Raw genomic sequence first — 13,432 nt, 5'->3', positions numbered from 1 at the left:
CAGACAAGTAGAGAGATTCTCTGTTTGTAGTCTCTTATGGGGGATATTATTGTCCATTTACAAAGTTACTTTAAAATGTGCCTGACCAGGAAAGTAGCTGTAATTCTCATAGGCATTAATATGCATTAATATGGAAAGAAAGACTTTTCTTAGTAATATATGTATATATAGTAATAAATACATACTGATTGACTTGGAATATATGCGTGTGTATTTACAATGCTAAATAAAAACATATAGAGAGTTTCCTTATCAACTTTTAAATTAGGACTTCACAAAATAAAATATAATTAGCGATTAAGCCACAAAAAACCTTATTGTACATTCTGTGTACATTTTATAATTATAGGAAAGAACTTAGCTGTGTGCATTCAATCAAAATGTGAGGAGAATCAAGTAAGAGGGGAAAAGACAAAAGAATCCCACTTTCCACTGATGGGCACATGAGCACACCCATGTAAATGGATTTCTCTCACCATATTTGCTCTGTCTATTTCAGAATAAGCTGTCAAAACATACTTACATCTATCAAATTTTCCTCTCTGATCATTTTTCCTGCTGTATATTCCCAGGGCTGATGACTTAGCACTACATTCAGGTTTCAGCAAAGACACAATTGCATCACAAGGACCAAAATGTCTCTTCACACATGTCTATCTGCTGACCTTATACCTGGACAGTGCTTCTGCATTTCCATTTTACATGGCTTTGTTCTAAATGGAATGCAAGCCATTTTCCTCTATTTTAGATCTTAATATATGGCTTCTACAGTTACAGAAATATCTACATGGAATAAATAAATCTCACATACCTCACAAAGAATCCTACATAGATGTTTATCCCAGTACAGTCCACTCAATTCTACCAATTTGTCTGCCAATGCCCTAGAGCCTTAAAAAAAAGAAACAACACTAGAGGTCATCCTCCACATCTATGTGACCTCCAGAAAATATCATACTACTTGTTAATAATCAGAAACACTGGAATGTAAAGGAAACAAATGGTGTAAAATTGACAAGAGTCTAAAAGATTACTAATCAAAATTATAGTTGAAAATTGTAAGTCATATTGAAAACATTTTCACAGCAGAGATGCCATCTCCAAATTATTGTATTCTGACTTGCAAAACAGCAGCAGCTAGCACAGACAGTCCCTGTCACTCTATCATCACATAAGGACTCTGTAACAGTCACTGTAATAAATGGCATCATTTCCTCTCCAAGGAGAACAACTAGACTTTGAAAATTGCACAAAGCAGTGTGTCAACTTTTAAAAAATATTCCATCTGCAGAGAAGACAATGAAAATGTCCCACCCCTGATCAGCTAAAGGCAAGGCAAAGAGACATAGAGAGATACAGAGTATCATGTGTAAAATAACATGAATTAAAACAAACTCTTCTTTCTTTGAGAGAAGAAAACAGGGAACAGGAAGACACACTTGAACAAAATGCAAGAGAAGGAATGCCAGGATGGGAAATTAGCATTAAATTCATGTGAATCCAAACTTACTTGAGGACAATGAAGTCTGAATTCTGAAGAGGAAAAATATTATAAAAGCACTTACTGGAGGTCACGCATATCTTCACCTCTAAGATCATCTGTTTTCCTGAGATAATAATGGAAAACAGGAACAAGTGCAGCAATCACCACATTTCCATCACTATGCAAAGGACTTAGTGCTTTTAACATGCACCAAACATCATCCGAGGAGGACAAAGGAAAAAGAGTCTGCAGGAGCAAGAAAATAAAAATTTGAGAGAGCATCAAAAAGCAGAAGCATCTACCACAGTGTAAGCATGGGTAACAGAGATCCCAATGTATTTGACAGCTACATATAGAGCTCATATTTTTGTGGTCACAAGAGTTTGTAATATTCCTGGTGACTGAAGTCATTACTCTAATCACATGTATTTTTGACAAGCCTCTTCTACATTCTGTGGAGAATTTTGGAGATTTCTCTTCCCTGAGACTTCCCATCTGAGATTCTCTATTAAAGATTAAAAACAAACTTTGAAATACATTTGGGATCCTCTTTAACCAGAGGCCCAGTGACTTCATCTAAGATGATAGAACATTAAGACCCCAGGGAAGACTTCTCTTGAATAGACTTGTCAAGAACTCTCTACCACAAAAGTTACAGGAGACAGTGACTCAGGATGATGCAAAGACCTTGCAAGGGAGATGAGACAGAGAACATCCTAGAAATGTCCCAACTAGACATAGCCCTATGAAAATCAATAAGACACCCTGCTTTTTAAAACTGATTATTGCCTGTGCCAAACTAACTTGCAAATGGCATGGAGGAGTCTAAAAGGCCTTTTTCTACAAAGCTTGTGTGTCTGTATACCAATATTTCCTCCATGTCTCCCCATACTCCAACATGTTTTCTGTCTCAGTCATGGCAAACTGATAGGCTGAATTCATGAATTCCAAATCATTGGCTCAATTAGTGATGAGATTAGGTATTCTGTTTACTTTTTGACCTCTTACCTACTTTTCTATTGTGTGTTTTTTCAATGTTGAATCATTCATTTAATATAATACTGATTCCTACCTACATCCAAAGAAAATATTCAGCCACTAATTTTTCTTTTCTTTGAATATGAAGTGTTGAAAGAACCATTTCCAGATTCCATAAGTAAGTAAATAAGAGCTCATATACTCCACCCATCATGTATAATATGTTCATTCAGAATACTTCAAATGCTATTAATCTGAAAAGCAGAAAGTGCTAAGATTGTAAGCTTAAAGTCTGAACAGTTTTACAAGAACACATATAACTAACACCACAGCCATAGCTGCACATTTGTTACAGTTACTAGCTTACCAAAACTGGCAAAAGTTGAACATAGAAGCTAGCTCCTGACCTGAGCACTGCCATGCACTTCTAATAGTCATCGGTTGTGTATTAAGAGCAAGGTCTGATAGAAACAGTGACATCTACTGACTGTCACAGGGACCTGCAGTTACTTTATCCTTTTTTTCTATGTCTTTATTATTATTATTATTATTATTTTTATCTGTTTTAATTTTATACATCAGCCATGGGTTCCCCTGTCCTCTTCCCTCCCACCCCCACACCAGCCTTCCTCCCAACCCCTCCCCTCCATTCCCATGTCCTCCAGGACAAAGACACCCCTGGGGACCCATCTAAACCTGATGGATTCAGTACAGTCAGGTCCAATCCCCTCCCTCCAGGCCGAGCATGTGTCCCTCCCTGTGTAAGCCCAAGGTTCCAAACAGCCAGCTCATGGACCAAGGACAGGTCCCGGTCCCACAGACTGGGTGCCTCCCAAACAGATCAAACTATTCAATTGTCTCACTTATCCAGAGGGCCCCATCCAGCTTGGGGCTCCCCAGCCCTTGGCTCACAATTCATGTGCTTCCATTCGATTGGCTATTTGTCCCTGTGCTTTTTGCGCTCTTGCAGTCCCTTCTCCTTCTCGACAGTTGGACACCTGGAGCTCCACCTGGGGCCTGGCCTAGGATCTCTGCATCCACTTCCATCAGTTATTGGATGAGAGTTCCAAGATGACTGCTAGGGTGTTTAGTCATCTGGTTACCAGACTAGGTCAGATCAGGCCCTCCCTTGAACACTGCCAGCAGTCTACAGAGGATATATCATTGTGGATTTCTGGGGACCTCTCTAGCACTCTCCCTATTCCTGTTCTCATGTGGTCTTCATTTATCATGGTCTCTTATTCCTCGTTCTCCCTTTCTGTTCTTGATCCAGCTGGGAACTCCTGCTCCGCTAAGCTTTCTTTCCTCAAACTTTGCCCTTCATTACTCCCACTGTCGTCCAGGTTCTTCATGTAGATCTCATCCATTTCTCTGTCATTGGGTAATCTCTGGGACTTTCCAAGGATTCCGTTTTCTAGGCAGCCTCCCTGGAGTTGCGTACCAGTCTAGTCATCTTTGTTTTACATCTAGTATCCGGAGTACTACTCAGCAGAGAAAAACAATGACATCATGAGGTTTGCAGGCAAATGGATGGATCTAGAAAAAATCATTCTGAGTGAGTTAACCCAGACTCAGAAGGACAAACATGGTATGTACTCACTCATAGCAGTTTCTTTATCTTGACAAAGGTTATAAGTGACTTTAGACTTGTGTCTCCCAGATGGCTCTGTTAACACTCTAAGCCCTGATAACTGTGACTCCAGATTGAAAATGGGTTATGTTATGAGGTGATGAGTATGGATAAGGTCATTGTTGTTGTAAAGAATGTGGTTGGACAGACCAATGGCCAAGATGGAGAACATGGAAGACAGCACTGTTGAGACTTTACAATCTGACTCTCAGAAAAATGAGTCCCTTATATTCAGAGGTTAGAGAATAACCAGGGTCAGAGAAACCTTCAGTTTGAATTTATGTTTTCCAGATTTGTGAGAGGATATATTTTTCATGTTTTTAAACACTCATTTTTGGTTCAGTATTGTCGCATTACCAGAAGACACTAATTAGGTAGATAGTGGGATAGTACAAACTTTTATAGCAAACAGTATCCTGGATAATAAAAAATGAGCCATACAATTTTTCTGTATGACTGACATATTGTTATTCTCATTTTGTATTTTAGTGCTTGATACTTGGGGGTTAATATTAGCACTAGGACTCAAGATCCCTTTCTTTAATCTACCATGCCTATGCTTAATTTACAGTTCATATGTCAGTATTAGAGGAATCAAAACACCTTTGTTTTCATTACATTGTGGATAGAAATGCAGAAATTTAAACAAAATAGACATTGAGATGAGAGAGGTCTTAGAAACTCCAAAACAGAAAAACAACTTGATTTAGTTTGTATCTGACTTAACATTAATTTTTTAATAACTGGGGTTGGGGATTTAGCTCAGTGGTAGAGTGCTTGCCTAGCTAGCACAAGGCCCTGGATTCGGCCCTCAGCTCTGGACAAAAAAAAAAAAAATTTACCTTACAAAGTAATGAGTTCACTTAAGTTATTTCAATAGGAGCTGAGATTCTAATGATTCTCCATTTTATTTTCTATCCCTCTACACATCCTTGGAGAACACTTCTGCCCCGATATATATATATAGATATATAGATATATAGATATATAGATATATAGATATATAGATATATAGATATAGATATAGGTACATAAATAGATAGATATAGATAGATATAGATAGATAGATAGATAGATATAGATAGATATAGATATAGATATAGATATAGATATATCCTTCCATTTTAAATGTGTCCTGTTTTCAGTTCTTTCTTCAAAGCCATGTGCTGTTCCTGAAGGACACTATTTCTCTTGCTATTAGAATTCTTGACTCATCATTTATCCCTTTGAACTGTGCAGAATGACTTCTCTTACACTGATGCAATACTTAAGGGAGGATATTTTCAGAACAGTTTTAACTTAGGGGTCTCCGGCCAGTATTTCCAAAGCATGTCTTCTTTCAGGCAGCAGGGGCTTAAATTCTGGCATTTTGGAAATCTCTTGGAGAATAACTCAGCAATGCTTCTCATGTCAGGGGTTACAGTTTTTGTTAGGTGGTTTCTTACTCCTCAGAGCAAAATTCAGTCACATGGGAAATATCCATATGACTATTTATGTACATTTATACATTGACTTGTATGTATTATAGTTATTTTAGTATAAATATGTAATAGTTTGATTCCTTCTGACAGTGTCAGAGATCCTAACTGTCACTAGGCCCTCCTTCCTCCTCCTTTGTATTTACCTGCCTCCCCTGAGTCACCGCATCCCACTTTGAAATTACCCCCTTGAGAAAACTGGTGTACTTCACCCCTTCTCTATTTTTCCTATCATGGAGCCTTTCTATTTTCCTGTTTCTCAATTACTTTGAGGCATGTACTTTCATCTGAATGTGGAGCTAAGACTCAAAGGAAATGTTATAAAAGGAAATACTACAGGCTGTGATTTGACTACAGAAGACACTCAGTTTGAACCTTGTCATGGTCATGAAAAAACCCAAAGTCTACTTTCAAAATTAATTTCAACAGGTCAGAAACATGTCATCAGAATATCATAGGCTGGAAAAACAAACATTAAAGCAAAAACTATAAGAACACAATATGATTATTGAAATCAGATATACCAACCCCTCAATTAAATATCAGAAAATACTAACAATACCATTGAATGTATCTCATGAATGTCAGGGCAGAAAAAGATGTCACAGCAACAGGGAAATATGAAGCTAACATCATCTGTTTTTGTGAAGAATTATTTTCATTTTATCAAATCATGTTGTGCAAAATGCTGGGTGAATCTCTGAAGATATTTCCAAACAGAACAACACTCACAAAGAGTAATAAAAAAATGCGGAACTCCTTGAACTCTGATGCGTTAAGGCTGCGGGCACAAAGCTCATATAACTGCTAAAGAGTTTAACATCATTAAGCAGAAAACTTGTGTTCTGCACAGTGAAAATATTTAGGGTCACCATGGAGTAAAATAGCACCTATAGAAGACTCAAAATGAGAAAATGACAATTGAAATATATTTGACGGAGAATGCTGATCATAGAGAGACATTCTAGAGAGTGATCTAATGTAGACATGTTCCCATGGATTAGCACAAAGAGATAACTGTAACTTTGACCCATGCCCCAGAGTACAGTTTAAGATGATGGTGATGGCAGCGTATGTCAGAATTTTAACAATGGTTCTGTGTTCCAAGAGGTAAAAAAATAGTTGTCACTATGAGGGGTTCCCAGAAGCTTCCATCAGGGTTTCATAATTCACTGACCAGTGGTGTGAGGCATGTCCAGAGTCCTGTAAGGAGGTCCTGAAATAATATCGCTTCTCAGATGTCTTTTGCTGAGGAAAGCCATATGAATGGTTTATAGCTGAACCAAGACTGAGGTGGTGTATACATTACCACTATCCACTAATGTATTACAAAATTACTGTATATGTTTCTACTAGTAAACTACATTTTAATATTGTATTGTTTCATAAATTTTAAGCAGATAAGGAAATTTCCATTCAGGGAGATTATATATCCAGATATGTTTGCCAAGATGGGATTTCAATAAATATTAACAGTGAATGAAAATTTATTTTGAAATATTATCAATTATTTTGTTTTTAGTTGTCCATAATTTAGACTGCTCTATAGTAAATAGACAAAACATCTCAGTAAATCACTTCAGAACTCAGCCCAAATTAGATTTTCCCTTTTATTCTTCTCTTATATTACATCCCAAACACTGTTCCTCCTCCAAACTCTACTCCAAGTTCCTCCACTGCCTCTCCCCCATCCACTCCTCCTCCTCCTTTCCCTTCAGAGAATGGCAGGTCTCTCTGGGGTATCAAACAGACATGATACATCAAGTTTCAGTAAGCTATGGCACCACCCATTTTATTAACGATAGACTAGGCAAACAAGTAGGAGGAAGAGTGTCCCAGCAACAGGCAATATAGTCAGGGACAGACCCTGCTCCCACTATTTGGAGTCCCATAAGAAGAAAAAGTTACTCAACTACAATATATATGCAAAGGGCCTTGGCTAGACCCATGCAGGCTCCTTGACTGTCAGGCCTGTCTCTGTGAGACCCTATGATCCCAGGATATTTGATTCTGTGGGGTTTTTTTGTAGTGCCCTGTGGTAAGACAGTTCCCACCATTTAAAGGGATCCCATGAGGAAGAGAAAGGGATAATAAAATAGTAGATGGAAAGATTTTGAAGAGGAGAAAGACAGAAACACAGAATAGCTTTGGGAAAACCTGGATCACCCAATGGTCCTTTCTTGTCTCTTCAAAGGGGCTTTTTATAACAATGCCAAGGGGTGGGTAAAAAGACCTCCCCCTTGATAGATCAAAGCATACTGCACAGCCAAGTATAGAGCCTTCCAAGGGCATTTGCTCAGCTATGTTCTTATCAGCATCTAGGAAACAACCTAGATGCCCTTCAACTGAATAATAGATGAAGAAAATGTGGTACACATTGGAGTACTACTCAGGAGAGAAAAGCAATGACATCATGAGGTTTGTAAGCAAATGGATGGAACTAGAAAACATCATCCTGAATGAGGTAACCCAGACTCAGAAAGACAAACATGGCATGTACTCACTCATAAGTGAATACTAGATGTAAACCAAAGGATAACCAGATTGCAACTCACCACTCCAGGGAGGCTACCTAGTAAAGAAGACCCTAAGAAAGACACAGGAATCATCCAGCAACAGGGAAATGGATGAGATCTATGTGAGCAAACTGGGGGTGAGTCGGGTAATGGAGGGCAAGGGTTGAGGGAAAGAGAGCGTAGGGAAGCGGGAAGTCCCAGTTGGATCAGGAACAGAGTAGGAGAACAAAGAAAGAGACACTATAATAAATGAAGACACCATGGGAATAGGAAGAAATAGAGTGCCAGATAGGTCCCCAGAAATCCACAAGGATAACTCCACTATATACTACTAGCAATGGTCAAGAGAGTGCCTGAACTGTCTGACTATGGCAAAGATAGAGCCAAGTATCTGTAAATAAGCTCAAGGAGATCATATATATAAGGGCAGGTTGTGACTCAAGATAGATATTGCCTGTGTACTTCCTTCTATTGAAGTGATCAGCTGTTTTACCATTGTGATGCTTGATATCTATAGTCACCTTGACAAAATTGAGGAGCAACATGAAATCAAATCCTTAGACATGTCTGTGAGGTAGTTTCTATATTAGGGAACTAGATGTGAGAAGATACACTGCAATAGCAGGTGGAATTACCTTACTGTCTGATGTCCCATATCAAAAGAAGAAGAACTGGGCAGGGAAGAAGTATACAGAAAGATACAGCAGTTAAGAGCATCTACTGCTCACACAGAGAATCTGAATATGTTTCTCATTACCCGACATCCAATGGCTCATGTAATACAACCTATAAGGGTTCCAACATTGTAATCTGAACTCTATGAGTGCTTGTACTCATGAGAACACATCTCCACATAGACACACACTTGACTTTTAAAAATACAAGAATAGTTGTGAGAAACGGTATTACATGCTCCAAGCTTCATGATTTTGAAAGCATGTGACATACTCTCTCGGGTTCCTGCATATTCATCCACTGTGATAACTGCATCCCAGACCATGAGAAAAATAAAACCCACCTTCTTTAAGTTGAAGTTGTCAAGTACTTTAAAGAACTAAAATGAAAAGGTCAAGTGATCATGTACTGGTATTTCCTAATTGGTTGTTGAACTAAACCCCTTGTCAGGTATTTTGTCAGCAACAGAAATTTTTCTAAACATACACTGTGTTTTTAACATAAAATAAGTCACCATAAAGAAACATATTGGAAAATAATCAGTTGCATTGATTACAATTACATTAAAAATTAATTAAAAGTTCTGTAAAGTCAGTTCTTTTGTGTATTTGGAAGGTTCTGATGAGCCACAAAATGGTATTGTATTTACAAACATATTTTTATTTATGTACAGTTCAGAGATTTTAGATAAGAATGAACCCCTCTCTATAAATTTTGTGGGTTGTTTTATCTTATGCACACACAAAATTACATTTTTACCATGTGAAACATTAGGAGAAAATTTTTCATTTAGGCTTTAATCTATGACTTTCTTCAAAAACTGGAAGGAACACTATACAGAGAAATTGTTTCTTGAAAAGCAAAAATAAAACAGAGAGAAAGTGAGAGGAAAAGATAGAATACTGTCATTTGTATCAAATTCCAATCAAAACCAACATTGTTGCCAGTATGATTTTTAAATTGAATATATGTTTACAGTGGGTAAAAATAAATAACAGTGCAAGCTCCTATAATAGTCAGGAGACAATGACATCTAACAGAAGCACAATTCAGAAAAGTCTCTGAATGTCTTTAAAATGAAACCAGAACCTAAATATAAATGATAGTAAGTGAATGGTTACATTGGAGGATAGGAATATCTTTACATTTCCAGAATCTCAGTCAGTGTGAAAATACAACATTAATAAAAACATCCTCACTTAATCCTTATTTTTAGAATGTCAGTCAGTGTGGAATGATTTACCAAAAAACTCAAATTATCCCTGAATGTTGATTTGGAATATTTAGGCTCCTTGAAGAGCTAGGTTTTCATATTTATTTAAGGAATACTGTCAGCATTTAGTATACAAAACTTGTGTGTTGGTGTCCAGAACGTAATTAAACTGATCAGTTCCATGAAAACAACTGTAGTCATGTTCACGAGCATGTTGACATGTGAGGATTTAGTCTTCCTATATCTGCTGTGAGAAATATTTGAGGAATTTGGGATTTTCATATTTCCTTGGAAGGTAACAATATGAGAAGTTTTTGAAAATATTTGTAACACACACTACATATTTATTTAAATACATCTACTCTGTGCTAATGACACCCAACTCAGAAGAGACACTGACACCTTGTTCTGCATTGATTTTTTGTACAAAGAATTACAATAATTCTCTTATGCTGTTTAGTAAAACACACAAATATGTACAATAGTATTTAAAGCCTTTGATGATACACCATAATGTCATACAGAGTTAAAGGAGAGACAGAGAATGTAACTGCCATGGGTAGAAATTCCCTTCCCTATACCTGGGAAGTTGTATCTGTACTTGATTGAGAGTCACCTCATGGAGACTGTGAGCCACAAAATACACAGACTTCCCAGACTCAGTTTGGTCATGAAAAAAAAATTGTTTAAGTTTACCAGGCAACTTGTCCAAGGGAGCATTTGGTAGACAATTACCCAAAGTTTTATAATCAGGTCCATTGAATGAGCAGTTGAAGAGTATTTGCCACAAAATATCAAGATAAATGTCTTCTGGATATTGGGAAGGATAATTTTCTGCATAAAACAAGAAATTTCTGCATGGTGGTATGAAAAATTAAATTCCCGTGGAATGAAAAAACCTCAGTCAATTAGAATGTGCAGGAGCATGTCATCATGACTCCCAAACCCAGACTTTCAATGTCAGAAAAGCATGTAATAAAGTAACTATTAAACCTTTTAGAGAATTGGGGTCATCATAAATTGTAACCACATTTGACAGTTACTCTTGGAACAGCAGGTGAATTGTCATGAGAATGTTTACAGAGAAAACCAGGATGACTGGACTCACTTTTGCAAAAGCTGTACATAGTTTCTTCCTGTCCATCTCTCCTCTCAATTTGGATAGAATCTGAAATGACCTTTATGGTCATGTGTGTGGACCATCCACATGAGTGCAGATGAATGTAAGCATTAAAGAGAAGATAGCACATGACAGATGCATCCATGGGAACAGTCTGACAGAAATGACAGAACTGGACATGGTCATTCAGGATAGTTCAAATGACCCAAATATAGGCTGAAATAAAAATTAATTGAAAACATGATGAATAACATTTACATCAAAACAATCTCATTCCTGTTCCAAAAGTTGAAAATACTATGGTCAATAACCTGCTTATCTTGGTTTAAAGTCTGTTCTCCCAACATTTGCATATGTTGCTTCCTGAAAAACTTTCCCTTGGATATTTTTGACAGTACAGGTATAATTCAAGAGATGTGTTGATTATAATATTAAGGTTCTATTGAAAACCTTAGTAGATAATATAAAGACCAAAGAAAACAGATAGTGTCTTGTTCAGAAACACCAGAGAGAAATTGTCAACATTGATAAAGAGGACTCAGGTGCAAATTTTCTATTAATTTAATGGGCTATATTTCCTACCATGAATATCCTGTTTCTATAAAAAAAATATATAATGTCATCCCAGGTCTCACCAGAACTAGAATTATCATGATGTATAACACACATTGGCTTAAATCCTGAAGCAAGACCATGCATTCACAGTATCCCCAAGATAGCTTGCTTTACATTTCTATCCCATGTGTGGGTACACCACAACTTTCTGCCTATGAATCAAAAAAATCCCTAAAAAAGCACAGTCTCCTGGTATTTGTAACCATACCATATAGACAAAACTATACTTTAAGATGGTGGCAATATTAGACTATATTTTAAATTTTCTGTCATTTAGGAAGCAAAACAAGAGGCAAAAATAAAGGGTTCAAGGTCACTTGTATATAGGTTTCAGAATTCTGGACAAGTAAGTTAAGGCTGGCTCATAGTCTCTATAAATTGACTTTAAGACTATACTGCATCTAAGATATCTTCTGCTGAGGAAAGCCATATACATGATGTGTAGCTGAAAATGAGCAGAGGCAATGTATCCACACAGGCAGATGTGAAAGTGTGGGATGTGCTAGTGGGGACCAGATCATCCTAATACTACTCTTAGATGTTGGATGTGGAGCTGAAATTCTGGGTGTTTCTAACATGATACTGTTGTTCTTGCTCTAATTTAGTCTTTTGTGATACCCAGATTTTTGTGATATATGGAGGCTGTGGGACTTTTAAGACTCTGAGTCTATCTGATAGAAGTAGGTTCTGCATTATTCAGGCTCTGACATTCAGTCTCAGCTCCCTTGTCCTCTCCTATGTGAAAGGTGATACCTCAAGTTCTCACTACCTACAGCTCTTTTTTTTTCCTTTTTTAAAATTTATTATATTTGTGTTTGAATTTTACACATCAGCCATGGGTTCCCCTGTCTTCACCCCTTCCCCCCCACCTTTCCCCAGCTCCTCCCCTCCATTCCCATCTTCTCCAGAGCCAAGACTCCCCTGGGGAATCATTTAAACATGGTGGATTCAGTACAGGCAGGTCCAGTCCCCTCCTTCTAGGCTGAGCATGTGTCCCTGTGTAAGCCCCAGGTTCCAAACAGCCAGCTCATGCACTAAGGACAGGTCCGGGTCCCACAGCCTGGGTGCCTCCCAAACAGTTCAAGCTATTCAATTGTCTCACTTATCCAAAGGGCCTACAGCTCATATTAATCCAGCTGTTTCTGCCCTTCAACAACAAGCTGATGTCCTTATGAAGCAAAATACGCCTACATTCCATTGCATTTTTCATTTCAGGTAACCATTTCTCAGGGAAGAGAGAAGTAACTAACACAAATGAAGAACAACTGTTGTGCATAAATACAAACAATACGTGTGTGTGTGTGTGTGTGTGTGTGTGTGTGTGTGTGTGTGTGTACTGATGTGTATGTTATATTCTATAAGTGTATGAGAATATGTGAACTGGAATGATGCATATACATGAAGCACCTTAGTTTTAAGTTAGGATCTAAAGATGAAAATATCTCTGTTGTACCTGATGCTCTCACTGTGGTGTTGCTTTTGTTGTTAGAAGAAGAAGAAGTTTGACATTACATGTTTTCATAAATTTTAATCTCAACTCAATCTTCTTCCTAGCAAATTAACTGTCCTGGTGTGCATTCCATTACCAGGTGTTTGTTAAATTAGAACATAAGAACACGGGTTTATTTTTAAAAGAATTCCTATTTCTCTTATGATCACTTCCTCATAACTCAGTTGCTTTAAGAAGAATGTTCCAACTTCTTCAGTGATCATTGAAGAGATTC

The sequence above is a fragment of the Onychomys torridus genome, unplaced genomic scaffold (assembly GCF_903995425.1).
Source record: "Onychomys torridus unplaced genomic scaffold, mOncTor1.1, whole genome shotgun sequence".
Classification (NCBI taxonomy): Eukaryota; Metazoa; Chordata; class Mammalia; order Rodentia; family Cricetidae; genus Onychomys; species Onychomys torridus.
This window is presented reverse-complemented; position numbering follows the sequence as displayed.